We start from the raw sequence: 13,154 nt of genomic DNA on the forward strand, positions 1-13,154 counted from the left end.
CATCATCATACTCTCCCGAACTAGACCCGATGTGCCCATTGAAATCCCCTCCCATGAAAAGCTTCTCAGTAGGTGGTATACCTCCCACTAACTCGTCCAAATCCTCCCAAAAACGCCTCATATCCTCCTCGCCTCAGCCCGCTTGTGGCGCATAAGCACTAATAATGTTCAACGTGATCCCTTCAATGACCACCTTAATCGACATCATCCTATCAGTGACTCTCCTAACCTCCACCACCTGGTTTCTTAAATTACTGTCTACTAAAATGCCTACCCCATTCCTATACTTCGATCTACCAGAGAACTAAAGCTTATACCCGTCTACCTCCTTAGCTCTAGAACCTATCCATTTGGTCTCTTGTACACAAGCTATATCAATCTTCCTCTTCTTTAGAATCTTAACTAGCTCTATGGATTTTCCCGTTAATGTCTCAATGTTCCAAGAACCTATTCTCAGTCTAGACGCTCCTTTAACTCACTTAACCCTCTTTACCCTCGTCCCCGTCCCCATCCCTAAGCGAAAAAGTTGGCCTACACCTATTTTTTTTAACTTATAAGCAGTTTTTAACTTATAAGCTGCTTAAAAAGAAGTCAATCAAAACAGGTTATTAGACACCTCAATTAAAAATTATATCTATTGAATATCTCTACAATTCAAAAAGGTACCTATTAAATATTTTTTGATGACATGGCATCACAAGTGTAATATACTTCAATTGAGCGCGTGAAGCCAAAATTTTTTTATTTACAAGCCAATCAAAAAATAACATGTCAACATTAGAAAAGCAAAAATTTAAACATAATAAAAATTCCCCCGGCAAACTACATCTTCCTCAATTCCATACCAGAATACTATTCCAAATCCCTTCGCCGTCCCCCACCATATTTCTTTTCCATATTCTCCTTAATTCTTTCTTTCTACAGTCCCCCGCCACATCCTTTTCCATATTCTCCTTCATTATTTCTTTCTAGCATTAATTCCCCTCCATCAATGTTGTCGTCGTTATTTTTGGGGAAAAACATCAATCAAATAAGTGACCAACCAAAACAGAAAAAATCAAAAAAAATTACTAACAAAGATTTTCATTAGGGCTGTAGAAGAGAATTTCATCAAAAAAATAAAAATCAAATTCGAAAAAATGATTTTGACGAAACTCCATTTTCTCCGGCATGACTAATAAGAATTTGAGATTATTTTCTTTGAAATTGTTAAACAATTCAAATCCTAAAGAACTCACAACATAAGAAAAATAAAAAAAAATCTCAACAAATCTAAATTGATGTTTGAGGAAGAGAGCGAAATTGAGGCAAATGGCAGCTACGATGTTGATGGGTAACCGGAAAAAAATGAGGGATAAATGTATGAGTGGAAAAAAGATCTTTGTATAATTAAGAAATGGAAAGGAAAAAGACAGCGTGAAGATGATTATTGGAGTGTGTGTAGTGTTTGGCCGGCGGCGGGGGTTCGAAGAAGAAGGGGAAAGAAGGATTTTCTTTTGTATTTTTTTTTCTTTCTAAAAACATACTTTTTAATTGTTATTATGGACCCAATGCCACATATCTTTTCTTGATTAGCTATTATGCCACGTCATTCACAAATATATTACACACATTCTTTAATTTTAGCTGATTGTCAAAAACTTATTTGATAGGTATAATTTTTGACTAATAAAAGTGTTTAATAGGTACAATTTTTAGTTAAGGTGTCCAAGTAAAATATACGAACAACTTTAAATAGATGTCGATGACTTAAGCCAATATTAATATACATATATAATGTATGACATTCACTAATAAAGAAAAAAAATTACAAAATAAATATATGTGAAAAAGATAGTAGAAAAACAAATCCAACATAATATCACATTGCTATCCCTTTTTACTAACTCTTTTTCCCCCCCTTATATAAGCGACAATGTGAGAAGCTTGGAGTCAAGCTGGCTACTTAGTTATTTTTCCCAGCTCCTCACATAATAGTTTGTGCAATATTTTAAGGGATCGTTTGGTTTGGTATAAAGATTAATAATACAGGAATTAGTAATACAAGATTATTTTTTATCAAGTGTTTGGTTCATTGTTTTCTATTTAATATTGTGTTTGGATTAAAACTCTACAAAAAACTCCTTTCTAATTATACCCTTAAATTATTATGAGATTTTTTATTTTATGTAATTGATCAAGATAGATAAATGCCGGATTAGATTATTTTTTTTGTGGTCTTCTAACGAGCTAGGAGAAAAATAATTTTGTTGTCATGTTTGCTATTTTCTCACTTGAATTATTTGAGGGTAAATAATTGTCATCAATAAATTAATCACTTACAAAACATCAATTTTCAATTTAAAAAAGATAAATCATCTACTTTTAAAATTGAAAAAATGGTAAACAGTTGTAAATCGAATAAACCATCTATGTTTACACATAAAAATTACAAGTTGTAGTTTTAATATATATGTAATTTTATAAATTATTCAAAATACAAATAAATAGAAAACCTCATATATATCAACAAATAATACATTCAATTAAAATTACAAACGTCAAGTGGTGATATATTTACTGTTTCAATTAATAAATGTTATACAACTCTATTTTTTGGGGGCTTTAATGATAAACTATCAAATCATTTCCACTATTTATATTTAGTAGTTTTATTTTAATTTATTTGTCGTATACATTCATTTTTAGTATGTTATATATTTAAATTATGAAAAAAAATATACTATAAATTACAATTATTAAAAATTTAAAATATTTTAAAATATATATTAAAAAATTTACATGACCTTAGATAGGAGGGTGTGAAGGATCCACATTAGGGTAAAAGGCTAGTACATAGTCTCGTTATTCTTCCTTATTAGTAAGCGCATTACAATTCCTTGTGCTCTGATTTCAGTTATTATCTATTACTATTTGTACTTTGATTACTCTATTTTATCTGTGTCGTTTTCGCTCTTTGCTTTCTCATATCGCTTTGAATTTCTTAGTCTTATCTGACCTCTTTTTATGCTTTTATTGAGCCGATGGTCTTTTGGAAACAACCGTTCTACCTTGGTAGGAGTAAGGTCTGCGTACACTTTATCCTCCCCAGATCCCACGTTGTGGAATTTCACTGGGTTGTTGTTGTTGTATATATTAAAAAATTGATTGACTTTCAAAATTTTACATGTGTCACATAAATTAAGATAAATGAAGTAACATATATACTATAAAATTATATAAAAAGTACTATAAATTACAATAATTAACAACGTAAACTATTTAAAAATCGGAAGATAGCCATATAAATTGAGACAAATTGAGTAACATATATTGAGCTATTTAGGATCAGTCAGAGAATTGTCCAATTTGTCCTTCTATTTTAATTTCCTCTATTTATATTTAGTACATTGTCCGCTTTCAATTTATTTGTCTTACTTTTCTTTTTAAGTATCTTATTATGAAAAAAATAGTATTATAAATTACAATAATTAATAACTTAAAATATTTTTAAAACATATAAAAAATTTGGTTGACTTCGAGATTTCACATGTGCTCACAGAGATTAACATATATTATTTAAAATTTACATAAAATATATTATAAATTACAATAATTAATAATTCAAAATATTATAAATCATATAAAAATTTGATTGACAATCCAATTTCATTTGTGCAGCATGAATTGAGATAAATAAATTAATATATTAGGCCCGGACTTGCACGAGTTGTTGTATGTAGCTATATTAGAAGAGGGAATAGTGAGGAGCTTAGGGTCAAGAGTTTTTTTTTGGTAATTTACTTTATTTTTAGGCCAGTTGAGTCTCTCCTCGTCACTTATGAACTGAAGCTTCATTAGAAGTGCTTTTTGGCTTTTTCATTGAAGGCCACGTGGGCCTCTTCAAAAAAAGTTGCTAATTGATTTGCTTTTAATTATCATAATTTTCTTTTAGTCGAAAATTTTGTCTATTTGAGTGCACAGTTTTATTATTTGCTTCAGTTTATTTTACTTAGAGCCTATATTAAAAATAGATATTTTATTTATTTTGAAAATTTTAATTTGACTATTATTACATTATATGGTTGCTTTACTTAATACTAAGAATAACATGAGAGAAAAAGTAATAAAATTCTTTTAATTTAAAGACAGAAACCAACATGTATTATTTAAAAAATATATTAAAAACACTATAAAGCACAATAATTTATAGCTTAAAAAATATTAAAAATTGGATTAACTCTCAAAATTTCACGTGTGCACATAAATTGAGACGGAGGAAGTATCATATATTATATAAAAGTTATTATAAATTACAATAATTAACAACCTAAAATATTTTACAATCATATAAAGTTTTGTTGACTTTCCTAATTTCATCTATTTATATTAAGAATTATTTTTGTTTCAATTTATTTGTCCTCCTTTTCTTTTTAGTATGTTATGTATTTAAAATTTTTGAAGAAAGTGGTATTACATATCATAAAAAAGGGCAGTCCGGTGCACTAAAGCTCTCGCTATGCGCAGGGTTCGGAGAAGGGGTACTACAGATCATAATAATTAATAATTTAAAATATATTAAAATTTGTCTGTCTCGCAAAATTTTACTTGGTGCCATATAAATTGGGACATGGGGAATAACATTTATTATTTGAAAATTATGTTAAAAGTGTTATACTATAAATCACAATAATTAAAACACATATTACAAATTTGGCTAACTCTCAAATTTTCACGTATGCTACGAAAATTAGGACACAGAGAGTAATATATATTATTTTAAATTATTTTTCTTACTTTCCTTTTTAGCATGTTATGTATTTAAAATTACGAAGAAAATGGTCCTATAAATCACAATGTTTAACAATTTAAAATATACAATATTAAAAATTACAATTTTTATTGAATCTTAAAAATTCACATGTGCCACATAAATTGGGACAAAGAGAGAACATATATTTTTTAAAAATTATATTAAAAGTACTATAAATCACATCACATAATTAATAAATTAAAATATTTAAAAATCACATAAAATTTGATTAATTCCTAATTTTATCTATGCCACATAAATTGAAACGAATAAAATAACATATATTAATTACATGCTTGCACGGACTATTTGTTTCTAGTTAACGAAAAGAGAAGGTAACGGAGTATTGACAAAGAAAGCTAATGAAATTACATGTAAATTCTCTATAACTCTTGACTTCAATAATTTGTACTCTAAAATATTCTTGATTCTTCGAAATCTCACATGAAGATATTTTTAATTTATTTCATTGATTTCTTCATTCTCGTAAAAAGCAACATTGATCATATCTAAATAATAAATACTTCCTTCGTTTTATATTTACTGATCACCATATTAAAAACTAATTAAGTATACGTGTTTTGCACGTATGTATCACGTTAATTAATAATAATAATAATAATAATTATAATTATTATTATTATATAAAAAATAAATTCTTGTGTGTACATTATATTATTAAGTACAAAACTTTTCAAAAAAATAACGTAAAATTTTATAAATAAAAAGTGTACTTAAAGAGGAATATCACCATTAACAATTAAGGAACAAAATTAAATGTGGTAAGCAAAATTTCATCATTAATATCAAAAGTCAAAATTATGTTGTTATTGATACACTAAACCCACTCTAAACTATCGGGTAAGGAAAAGCAAATCATGTTATGTATGACTATGATAATATAACATAATTAGTTGTAACAAATTAACAATAACAAAATGGATTATGATAAAACAGAAAATGACAACTTGCAAGATGTGAGAGAAGAAAACTGAAAGTCGTCTACGAATAAGTTAACAACACGATAGTTTTGCCACTATATTAGTATCACAATGTCAATATTTATTTCCATATAAGAAATTATTATATTATCAAAATATGTCTAATAGTATTTGCACCTATATTATCACAAAGTTAATGTTATAATATTAAACCCCAAAACAAAAAATTGTGGCATCTATATCAACTAACTATAAAAAATATCAAAATTAAACCCCAAAACAAAAAATTGTGGCATCTATATCAACTAACTATAAAAAACATCAAAAAAGGGAATTTGATAAATAACAGTAACGCCTCAAATAAATAAATACCTCTAACACAAAAAGGGCATTTGATAAATAACAATAACGCCCCGGGAAAAAAAAGAAAAATAAATAAATAACCGTAACACGAAAAGGGAATTTGAAAAAGAATCTTCATGTGATTTTTTAATAGATATCATTATATTACATCGCATCAATATGAGCATAATAATATAACACAACTATTTATAATAAATTAATATTATTATAATAATAATAAATTAAGATAAAACAAAAGATGACAACTTAACATTTGCAATGAATGAAAACTGAATGTTATTTATATATAAATAAAAAGTGTATACAAAAAATAAACAAATTATATAAAATAAAATATTTCAAGTAATAGTAAAATAGAAAATAATATTAAATTCACCATAATGATGCTACGAAAATAGTGAATGGGATCATATTGGCACTTTTGACACAAAAGGGATATAATTATAATAAATTTTCTATTGACTTGTAATAATATGGTCCAAGAAATAAGAATTGAATTTTCATTATTTGAATTTTGCCTATAACTATGACTACAATTTAAAAACTCACCGAACAAAAATAAAAATACATGAAAAACTTACAAAAATTATGTCTCAATAATTATGCCTCCAATCTAAAGTCACCATTTTAACTTTAATACACGAAAATAACTTAGCTTTAAAGAGTTAGGCTTTCAAGAACCCAATCAATGAGTAAAAAAGAAGAGAGAGGAGCAAGAATAATTTGTGCAAATTAAGTTGGATCTTTGCGCTTTTAATATAGAATAGATATATAAAATAATGGTATAATAATTGAGTATTAAAATAATGGTGAAAAGACAATTTTCTCTAAATCAGGATCTTTTAATGAAGGGCAAAAAATTCAAACGACATTTTTAAGGACCTTTGTGTGCCTCTGTCCTGAGCATCCGACCTACCACCTGACCTATCTCCTCGAGCTCCCTGGTGACCACCTCGTCAATCATGACCCCGGGCACTGCCTCTAGCTAGAGGTGCTATTGCTGGACCTGGCCGAACTGAATGTGGAGCAAGTGCAATCATCCCTTGCCAGGGACACTCTCTAGACCAGTAGCCAAGCTCGCCATAATCAAAAAAACCCTGCATGGCCCTAAGAAGGGCCTGAAGAACCTGAATATGAGCCCCTAGAACTCTGATTTGCACTAGAACCACCCTGATGGTACTTCTCGCCCCCTTAGCCTTGAAGTAGAGCCTAAATAGGCCAGCTAGATTGGCCCTGCTATTGATAATGCTGGTGAGGCCTATCAAAAGAGTCTCTTCCCCTAGAATGAGAACCACTATAACTACCCTGGTGATGAGCCCTCTTGTAATACCCCAAAAGTCCCTAAGCACAAACCAGGATTTATCTGTACAGAAAATTCATGAAGTTTGCAGAAAATGACTTTTACAAAAGGCATTTACGACTCATACAAAGTTTCACAGACCGTAGATACAACCTGTGAAGTGGACTTCAGAAATTGAGATTTCAAGACCAAGGTGTAACACCCCATACTATTTCAACTTAGATTAATTCCGAGAACCATGAGAAAAGTTGAGAGGTTGTCACTATCAGTGACCATGAGTGGGCACTACGACTCGTAGAATGTTCTACAAGCCGTAGGTAGGACTCGTAGAGTCTATCCACACTTAGAGAAATGTTGAGTTCTGAAAACCCTCCCTACTAGTTGACCTTACAATCCATAGGGTGTTCTACGAGCAGAAGGGTCTCGTGGAACCCCTCTATACTTGGCCAAAATTCAGAGTCTAAGGTCAGTCCCTACGAGCCTAAGTTACAAGCTGTAAAATGTCCTACGACCCGTAGGAGATTCAACAAACTATAGAAAGGTGTCCGTAGACCCCAATCCCAAATCCTTAGACAAGTCTATGAGAGGGTCCTTACGACCCGTCCCAGGGTCTACAGCCCATAGAAGGGTGGTCGTGCACCCCTTGTGCAATTTTTAGAATGTCCCCTTTTTGGACTAGGACTTCTAAGATTGACTTTCTATGGTCCGTAGAAGGACCCATAGACCGCTTCGTCCCAGTTTTAATAAGGTTAGTTTGGTCTTTTCCCACCGTTCTCAAATTAAATCCAAGCCATTTTGGGACTAAAATTAGTCCTTTATTAGTACCCAACGGAGGTTTTCTCTCATTAAAACTTAAAATCTTTGAGAGTATGAAATGGAGAGAAGGAGAAGATCTAGGGTTCAAGAGTTTCAAGCAAGGTCATCAAATTTCTCTTAGATAATCTTCATTCCAGGTATGTAAGGCTTATCACAATGTTGGACTAAGTTCATTGTCATGCCCCAAATTAGAGGAGGAACAATAGGCACCCGATGCCTCACTTGATTGAGTGAACCAACAGATACATAAGAAATGAAACCATGAGGGCTGACAAGGCCAACTTAACTGATAAGGAAATAGCAAGCCGACAAAGCTGCAACTAAAATCATATATATAATAACCCGACAAGGCTATAAATGGATGCTGAGAAGACCCAACAAGGTATGTCCATAAGTCTCTACGGATAGTACAACCCAACTAGTTAGAAAAAGTCCCCAACAATACCAACAAATATATATGAAGCTCAAGTATGCCAAATCTATAGACAACCAACAGCTCCAGGAAGAATGATGCTTACCAATCCTCAGCTGAGACAACACACCTATTGCAAAGGTTGATCAGGACCGTTGAATAAACTGCAGCACAAATGCAGCATCCCAAAGCAATGGGACGACAGTACGAATGAAAATGTATTGGTATGAAAGACGGAAAGTAGAATCATAAATAACTACAGTAAAAAAGATAATAGAGATACCACCTGAAACTAAAACTCTGATAGTCTCCATGGCCAACATCTAACCTCATAATAATCAAATATGCATGGTATGCTTGTGTAATAGTATTTTGTGAATACATATATATAATGCAAATGCATGACATACCCAACCAAATGCTAGCAATGGAGGCCTTTTCGGCAGCTAATCGACATCATATTGCCAACTTGGGGCCATCTATACAATATATATAGTCATCTTGGCAAATAGGCCCCTTACCCCTAATTATAGCTCGGAGTCCATGAATAGCATGCCATGTATGATATGAAATTTGAATGCACATAGTAGGTTAACAAGAGCTTAGCCAATCTTGGCTCTGTGGTATCCTTATTCTCATAATCTCGTAGGTACTTTCGTATAACATGTACATGTCACGTGAAATCTCATATGATGTTCGAACAAACTTGAACACTTAACTCGAATTTAGAAAAGTAACTTAAATCTGAGGATATTCATAAAGAGCTTAAAGAATCTCCTCATGACTTCATTTAACTTCGATATGGCCATTTAAGGCTATAAAATTCATAATAGACTCAAAGCTCTTGACTCACGCTTTGGGGGAAGGACAAGTAGGTCCATGGGGAACACATCCACAAATTCTCTAACCATAGGGACTGAGTCAACTAAAGGGCTATCTCTACTAAAATCACATACATAGGCCAAGTAAGCTAGACATCCCGAAGCAACCAACCGCCGAACCTGCATAAAAAAGATATTCCCTATCGGTGTATGAATGTAGGCACCTTGCCATAGCACCGAAGGGATGCCAGACATGGCTAAGGTAACAGTCTTGGAGTAGCAATCCAAGACTGCATGGTAAGGGGATAACCAATCCATGCCCATAATCACATCGAAATCTAGCATATCAAGAAAAATAAGGTCAACTCTAGTATCATAACCCTGGATGGTCACTAAGCAAGACCACAACATCTGATTCACTACTAAAGACTCATCCATTGGAGTCAAAACATAAACATGCTTTGATAAGGACTCATACCTCATACCTAATCGGGGAGCATAATAGACAAATACATATGAATACATGGATCCTAGATCAAATAAACATATAGCAGGTTGGTGGCATAATAGAAGTGTACCTATAGTGACATTGTTGGATGCCTCAGCCTTTGCCCATGCTAGAGTCGCGTATAAATAGCACTGTGCACCTCTATCCAGTGTATTCAACCTACCTACTCACCTACCTCCCCGTGCTCTACCTCTAGCCCCTTATCAGCCACCCTGACGATCCTAATCTAGAGCTCTGCCTTTAACTAGAGGAGGCACTACTATTACTGGTCTAGATGCTGGAGGAGCTGGCACCCCTCACCCACACTGGTGGAACTTGTGGGACCAATAATCAAGTGACCCGCAGTCATAAGACCCTGAAGCTGAATGACCCGTAATAACCCAATCACAGTAGGTGTGGAGTGAGTCTGATCCTCTTGGGTCTTAGACCCTGCTAGGACCACTCTACTAACATTGGTTTCCCTTAGAAATAGGTAATGTGTCACGACCCGACTTAAGGCCTAGTCGTACCACGATGATTGAAATCCCAAAGGACCCCAACCAAGTCTCTTAGTATAATATTCATGAGCATACATAAGGTAATAAAGTAAGTACACAAGATCAAAAGGAGTATGAAAGCATAAAATCCAATAGAACTTAACTCTTAAATGAGAAAGCGACAACATAAACTCTTACTATCCAACATGCCTCTATTGCTAAATACGGGCATAAGACAAACTCCTAGATCACCCAAATAGACAACATAAGAGTAATAGAGTATAACTGTCAAAAATGAAATAAGTGTAATATCTTCAAACTATGAGGATTCACCAACAGTAAGCTAATAGCAAACTCTAGCCATGAGTGGGAAGATGATGGACCACGATAGACCTTCACGGCCCATAGTGCTCTTCATAGCCTGTAATGGGTCTCGTGAAGGCCACCTGGTGCCAAAATTTGCATGTTTTAGGAATTTCATCTTTTGTTCCTCATTTTCCATCTTTTCAACTTTTGGGTTCTTACAATATCTCCCCCTTAGGAACATTCATCCTTGAGTGGAACTCAAGCTAGCATGAATGGAATAAGAAAAGAACATAACAACCCAATATGAAAGTAAAACATCTCGATAATGCATAAAACATGAAATCTTTAATCTCAAGCTAAACAATGACTTTAAAACTCATTTCAAGAACATGAATGCATATGAAACCATAAGAACAACTAAAACATATGATTTGAGCTGATTGAATCATGAAGGAACTAAATACCTCAACTAGGTACGGAAGAAAAAATATGAGGATATTGTGACATCATATCAGCTTTGGCTTCCCATGTAGCACCCTCAACCTCTTGGTTCCTCCATAGCACTCTAACTGAAGATATTTCCTTGTTTCTCAACTTTCTAACTTACCAGTCCAAGATCTCAACTGGAGCCTCATCATATGAAAGACTCTCTTTAACTTCAATGCTATCCAAAGGCACAATGGATCTAGGATCACCAACAAACTTCCTCAATAATGACACATTGAACACTAGATGCATCGAAGCCAAATCTGAAGGCAAATCAAACTCATAATCCACCTTACCAATCCGCCTCAAAATCTGATATAGGCCAACATAGCAGAGACTTAGTTTTCTTTTCTTATCAAAGTGCATCATACCCTTCATGGGTGAATTTTGAAGTAGACCAGGACTTTTGCCAACTTTGGGCTATTTTCAGTCTTTTTCTAATGAGTCTAACCTTCTTCATAACCTCAAATACCAACCGCCTTGCTTAAGGTTGATAAACTCTTACACTTTGGCATCCCTCAACTCTAATAGGAAAAAGCTATCAAGAAACACCTCCTTGAACTCATCCCAAGTCAAGGGCTCCGCCTCTCTAGGCCTCTCACTTTTCCATTGATCAAACCAAATTTGAACAACACCCCTCAATTGGTACATAGCAAAATCCTCCATCTCAACTAAGCCAACCCCCATGATCTCAAAAATCTTATGAATGCCATCAACAAACTCTTGTGGATCCTCATCAACTTTAGAACCCTAAAACTCCAGAGGATTCATCCTCATGAAATCATGAACTCCTTTTGTTGTCATACTAATATTAAGGTTTACAGGAGAAACCACCTCACAATTTACTTGAGCCTTAACGGCTTGAACAAGTACTTGAAAGGCCACTCAGAACTCGGCAATGAAAACTTGATCATTCAAAGGATTATTCAGAGTATGTTAATACTCTTCAACCATGTTCCTTCTAGTGGGGTATCTTCGTGGAGGCATATTCTAAAAATTGCAAAGAACAAGTGTTAAAGGGAAAAGACTTAACCACTCTACCGCACAATATAAATCATAAAAGAAGTGAAACTTTCCTAAGATGTTTCGTAGCCTCCTATTCATTGATGTGGAACATTTTACACCAATGAATAAGACTCTACTTAAAGCAGCATGTTAGACTCCCTAGGATTCTTCTAAACCTTATGCTTTGATACCAAATTTGTCACGGCCTGAAATAGGGCCAAGCTGCGATACGACAATCAAGATATGAAGGACCCCAACCATAAGCCATCTTAGCATACATCACATACATAAGCTAAAGAACAAGATAAAGAAAAAAATAAGTAATCATCATAAGGGAATGAGTCTAAGGGAAAAACAAATCAAAATACATCCAAATTGTACTACAACATAAGCCATCTAATCATACCTCTAGTCTAATCTATGATGGGGGCTTAGGATAAGCTCCTAGCTTACCCTAACAAAATAAGAAAGTCGAAATAATAGAAATATAAATAAAAGTCATGTCCTCGATAGAATGAGGACTCACCAACTTTTTTAGAATCTAGGGCAATCTCTAGCCATAAGTAAGATGGTCGTGAGTGTCGTCCATCCCAACATTATGAGACAATGTAGGTAAATATATGTTACTATGTTTGAATATACTAAGTATGTGAGTATGCATGAACAAGTAAAAGAACATAATCAATATATCATAAGATGCATGACCAATCATAATGAACATGAATAGAGCTTAAAAGTATTTTAAAACATAAGGAACTTATGGTCAATGCATATAATAAAACTTCATCATAAATTCATAACTTGACATCTCATAAATTAACTTCAACTTATGTGGGATAAGACCTTTAATCGATATCTAAGATAATGCGAGCTGTTACATGGAATCTGATTACTTATGCATCGAGATAGGGTAGGCTACATTTCCAAG

Source organism: Solanum dulcamara, chromosome 1 (genome assembly GCF_947179165.1).
Source record: "Solanum dulcamara chromosome 1, daSolDulc1.2, whole genome shotgun sequence".
NCBI lineage: Eukaryota > Viridiplantae > Streptophyta > Magnoliopsida > Solanales > Solanaceae > Solanum > Solanum dulcamara.